Consider the following 6,000-nt stretch of genomic DNA (forward strand, 5'->3'; position numbering starts at 1 on the left):
CAGTCTCATCTCTATTCCACCCATCACCCAGTCACACCTCCATTCCACATATCTCCCAATCACCTCCATCCCACCCATCACCCAGTCACCTCCATTCCACCCATCACTTAGTCCCCTCCATTCTACCCAACACCCAATCTCACCTTCATTCTATCTATCCCCCAGTCTCACTTTTCTCACACACATCACTCAGTCCGACCTCCATCCCACTGATCACCCAGTCTCATCTCCATCTCACCCATCTGTCTCACATTGATCCCACCCATCAGTCTGTCTCACCTCTATCCCATCCATCAGTGTCATCTCCATCCCACCCATCACTCAGTCTCATCTCCATTCCACCCATCACCCAGTCTCACCTCCCTTCCATGCATCAACCAGTGTCACCTCCATTCCACACACCATCCAGTCTCTATGATCTCCATATCCAATTAACTGCTTAGCTTCATCTCCTTTAATCATCAGTTAGGCCATATAAACACACAACATTGTGAAATTCAACAGCAATGATCTTTAAATCCTTAAGAACAATGGCGCCTTCCACTCATGTATTTCTTTTGTTATATATATATATTTATTTTCAAAAACCCAGATAAAGAAAATGTTAACTTTATCACAAATTGTATCACAATTACAAGACAGCTTTGTTAAAACAAATGGTAATTTTGAAGATTGGCTAAGCTTAAATGAAAGCCAAAAAGAAAAACAAAAAGGGGTCATTATGTTCATACAGTAAACTACGTGGATTTTTTAATGGGCGGACCATTAGATGGTGCACAGTTGCAGGGCTGAGTGATAGTTTTTACAATATAGCAAAGAGCTGGCTCCAGAGGTAGTCCTGGTGCTGTAGAACTTGTTTACAGCCCGTTACCCAGTCTGTAAACAGCAGCTTGAATCTGCACAGCACATGTGGTGCCAATACCAGCAAATCGGGGCAAAACATACAGTACAGCCGCAAGTTATTTTCAGTCTGCTTACATCACAATTTTCACCCTGTTTTCCTCCGCTTTCACCCATTTCTCAGGAGCCCAAAGAGTTGTGGTGGTTGGGGGAAATGGAGGTGGGGGGGGGGGGGGTGGAAGTGGGTTAGGGCTGTCAGGGGTGCTCCCCTCTAAGGATCAGGTGGTTGGATCTGACTGATTATCCAGGCACCCACCTTAAAGAGAGCAGAACAAAATCAGGTCATGCACCCGCTCAGCTGGGGTTGCCCACAATAAAACAACAGTGCAGAACAGGCAGGTTTTATGCTGACCTAACCATATTATAGCTCTTGTTCTGATAGGTCATTACTGCATGGTGATCACTTTACAACCCAACATTCCAGGCCTGTGTTTATAACTTGGCTCAGCTGATCCCTGCAGCTACCTCTCCTCCCCCCCCCCCAACTCTCCAACCCCCACCTTCTTCCCCATGGCCAACCACAGCAAGTAACATCGCTTAATTGTGTTTTATTACAAACATAAAAGCTGAGAACTGTTCAAAACTCCAAAAGTGACCAAATTACATGCAAACTTTATTAAACTTTCTATAATTTCCCATTTAAATCCAGTTGAAAAATATCCTGAATTCTGGATACAGCAGGAAAAAAGTACATCTATCATCATGAATTTAGTTCCCTCAATAATTCTCTCCTGGTGTCCAGCAAAATAGGTTAGCTTATGTGTTAGCCTAAGCCAAACTATTACACCTTTTACAAGCTCGATTTGCAGGTCACCGAACCAGGCTGGAAACTTGCCAAGTTTTACAATCCAATGTTGACAAACGAGCTGGCTGATAATATAAAAGAAAAAAAAACACACACACGAGAGGAATATATGATGTCATTTCGTTTTTAAAGCATATGAGGTAAATGGCCTAAAATATTGTTTCCAAAAAGGGAATTTTTAAAAGGGAAATAAATGTCATAAAACTTTAACTTTGGAGCTGAAAATGTAATTTGTCCAGCAAGAAATCATCCTATTTGTCAACCGAACTTAAAAACACCTTTCTTCGATTGATACAAATTAGGTAAAATGTGCAACTTTTTCTGTCATGGGCCAAATTTTAGGTCCTTTACCACGCACAACATACAGTTACATGTACATACAAACAATGCCATTTTGTCGAGCAGCTGGTAACATTTTGCTGAGTAAACAGAATAGATCAGAAAAGGAGACATAACAATACTCTGGTACAATGAAAGACCGCTCAGGTAACAAGTTCAACAAAATCTATTATACGGCTAAATATATACATCAGGAGATGGGACGAAACTTGCAAAGCTCTACTGGAATTGAGTACATAAGTTTCATAATATTACCTATAGTTTAATCTGTAAATCGAGCTAGATTTTATCACTGACATGTTGTGTTATTAGAGATCCATGTAGGTTGTCCTGCGGGACACCTATTGTTTTCGTTGGCATCATTAATAGGGGTCTATACAGGTACATTGTAGTCCTTCGCAGCACACTTCTTGTTTTCGTTCAGATTATTATTTTTCTTCATTCAATTTTGTGAACCAGCTACAGCCTAGATCGTTTGACTTGAAAAACTGCAGTAAAATTACCCTATACCTAAAGTTATGCACGACGGAGCTCTTGAAATGACACCAACATTTTTTAAAAAAAACATACATGTTAATCCTATTGCTTTACCACTGAGTTTCATGTAAATGGTGTCTGGACATTTATATGACCTGTTGACTTGTTAATATCTGTTGCACTCTCCAGAAGATTTTTCCAAAGCCCTTGTGCACTTAGATTATAAGCTATGCTGTCTCCCATTTGACAGTGTACAGCGATAATAATTGTGACAACAAACAACGTGGACCCCAGCCCAAACTGCTGTGCAGTTCTAGTCATATATATGGTATTATTATTACAAGAGAATTACAGACAATTGTGTCTTCATGCATATTTATCTTGGTAGCGACATAGGACAAAAAAAAATATATCTCAGAAAAAGAATAATAAAACAAATTGGGTTGGAGAACAAATTGGGCCTTTGTCAGGGAAAATACACATTATACGATACAAAAAAAGATAACTTTTAAAAGTCACTATTGTTCAGTCAGATTTAGGTAGGTCAACTCTATCAAGAACACAGCTTGGGAATTACACACATGTACCTATGACTGGTATATATACGTGTTTATATGATGCTATACAGGTATATATATGGACACAATTACTTATCAGATCTAAAAATACAGTAAATGGCACGTCTTCAGGCATTGATACTCTTTCCCCACAGCATCTCATTAAGGCTTGATTTTTTCTTCTGTCCAGAGGCCTGAATAAAACTACATGTATTTATGAGAATGTTTGATTGGCAATAAAACAGGTTTGGCTGAATACTGACCGCTAAGTACCAATGAATGTCAAAGGACAAATTCTCAGGTGTTATTGAACAGGTGTAAAGAAAAGAAAATAACCAAATAAAGCATTTAACACGAAATGCCATATGTTTGTGAATTAAATTTTTAACTTCACGTGAGAGTTTTGCCCTAGTACCTTGTGACCACTGTGTAAAGCACACATACATGTATGTGCAGTATACAGGCTAAAAAGAATATGTGTATGTGTACATATGCTTGAGGTTAGATGTTGTACTGATACTTAGCAATTTTTCAGCAATATGACGACGAGAAGTCATTAGGTGTGCACTGCCGCCACTGAAGTATCATGCTGAAGACACCAGACACGACACCCCACTCAGTCACGCACATGATACTGACAACGGGCTAATCAGTCATGTCTCCTTCCTCTGGCCTCTCAGTGCTGCTCAACTACAATTTTTTTTTCATGTCTTTTGTATGACCCAAGCCGGGTTTGGTCTCCTGTGTCCCGACTTTGATTTATTTATTTATTGATTTTATTGGTGTTTTATGCCGTACTCAAGAATATTTCACTTATACAACGGCGGCCAGCATTATGGTGGGTGGAAACCGGGCACAGCCCGGGGGAAACCCATGACCATCCGCAGGTTGCTGACAGACCGTCCCACTTACGGCCGGAGAGGAAGCCAGCATAAGCTGGACTTGAACTCACAGCGACCGCATTGGTGAGAGGCTCCTGGGGCATTACGCTGCGCTAGCGTGCTAACCGACTGAGCCACGGAGGCCCCTCCCGACTTTGAAGCGGATGCTCTAACCATTAGGCCAAGAAAATGGTCCAAGGCTGCTTAATTATTGTGACTGAAGTCTGCAGTTATACCCCAGTTTTAATGAATACATGTACTGTGAACATATGTGGCAAACCATAGCCCAATGCTGGCTCCTGAAGTTTCGCTTAAGGCATGCCTCAAGGTACACCAGGTTTAAGCTTAGGTGCATGTACCATGGTTTATATGTCAAGTCTCAAATTTTGTTAAAAAGTTAATATAAAGTCAGTTTTATAGGCAGAGGAAACCAGAGTTCCTTGGGCAAGTTAGTGATAAACATTTTCATGTGTGACTAACAGATATGCATGTTATTTGATCGAAGACAAGGGGTCTTCAACAACTTAACTACCAGCTATACCATCAATGACTGTCACCATACAATGTCCTACTAACAGTGAATGTGAAGGAATCAAGAAATTCTTGTCCCAGCCTAGAACTGAGCCTGCTCCTCATTTGTTTGTTCAAAGCAAATTTTGAGCACGTCAATTCCTGCTAGTTGAACACTTCAACTAATTTTGTTTCTTTGACTGCAGTTTATTTTGGGCATAATGTGAAGGATCTTAATCGCCCCTTGCAGTTACATAATCCATATAGAAGCAGACATATTTTATTGTGCTGCCACACTGGAACACTTTGCCCTAGACACCAAATGTGATGGCAATCATCCAGTAAGCGCATTAATGACACTGGGCTGATCTGCATACTTGGCCTATCTTCTTCAGAGAGCAAAGGAGTGTTAAGGTTACCTAATATAATCAATGAATGATTTCAGCTATACTATGGTGACTTAATCATAAATAAGTAAGCAAATATGAGTACAGATAGATGGCTACTATCCACTGCACAATCAACGCTTAACTGTGGGGCAAACGGTAATGAAAAGGTAACTTTATATGTAGTTTTTTGGGGTCAGATTTCAGCAAAATTTTCTTTAATGCAAGTACTTTAAAAATGTAGTGTAAACTGCAACCATCCAGTTTTAACAACTGAGCAAACCAGTTTAATTACAGACATGTAGGCTACATTATGCCAGCTGTGTCTTCTTTTTGTGCACTTGGGATAATTAGTTCTAAGATAATAAATAACATAAACGAGATTGTTCAGTGATGAGAGAGAGAGAGAGAAAAAAAAAAATAAATAACATGAGAAATAAAGAAATATGTTGAAAAAAAAAATTTTCTAAGGTTCAAGCTGGCAGCCCCAGTGGTGTGGGATATGTACAAGCCTATGCAAATATAGGTCAAATATTGTTCAACACTTGGGAGTTTGATAAATTCAAGCTCAGTGTCTTCAAATCATGTGATTATACTGGTAGCCTTAAAAACATATCCCCTTAAAAAATGAATGATTCAAGCGAAATCAAAGTCTCAGCAACTATGCTAATTTAAGCCAGAGCCAAGAAAGCCATTCTAGATCACTACCTCTGCAGATTCCACAAGGCAATTGCTGGGGTTTCAGTTTGATTTCTGGACAGCCTTTCAAGTCTTATATAAATCAAATCTAAATTACTTAATTTGACTGACAGACTGATAAACACATGCTGATTGAGTGCAGAGTAAAATTATTGTTCCAGATACTAACAGATCCACACAATTCAAGGGGACTCTGTGGCTCATTCAGTTAAAGCGCTAGCGCAGTGTAATGACCCAGGACCCAGGAGTTTCACTAATGCACGCTGTGAGTTCAAGTCCAGCTCATGCTGGCTTCCTCTCCGGCCGTACGTGAGAAGGTCTGTCAGCAACCTGCGGATGGTCGTGGGTTTCCCCCGGGCTGTGCCCGGTTTCCACCCACCATAATGCTGGCCGCCGTCGTATAAGTGAAATATTCTTGAGTACGGCGTAAAACACGAATCAAAAAA

The sequence above is a fragment of the Liolophura sinensis genome, chromosome 6 (assembly GCF_032854445.1).
Source record: "Liolophura sinensis isolate JHLJ2023 chromosome 6, CUHK_Ljap_v2, whole genome shotgun sequence".
In the NCBI taxonomy this organism is placed as follows: domain Eukaryota; kingdom Metazoa; phylum Mollusca; class Polyplacophora; order Chitonida; family Chitonidae; genus Liolophura; species Liolophura sinensis.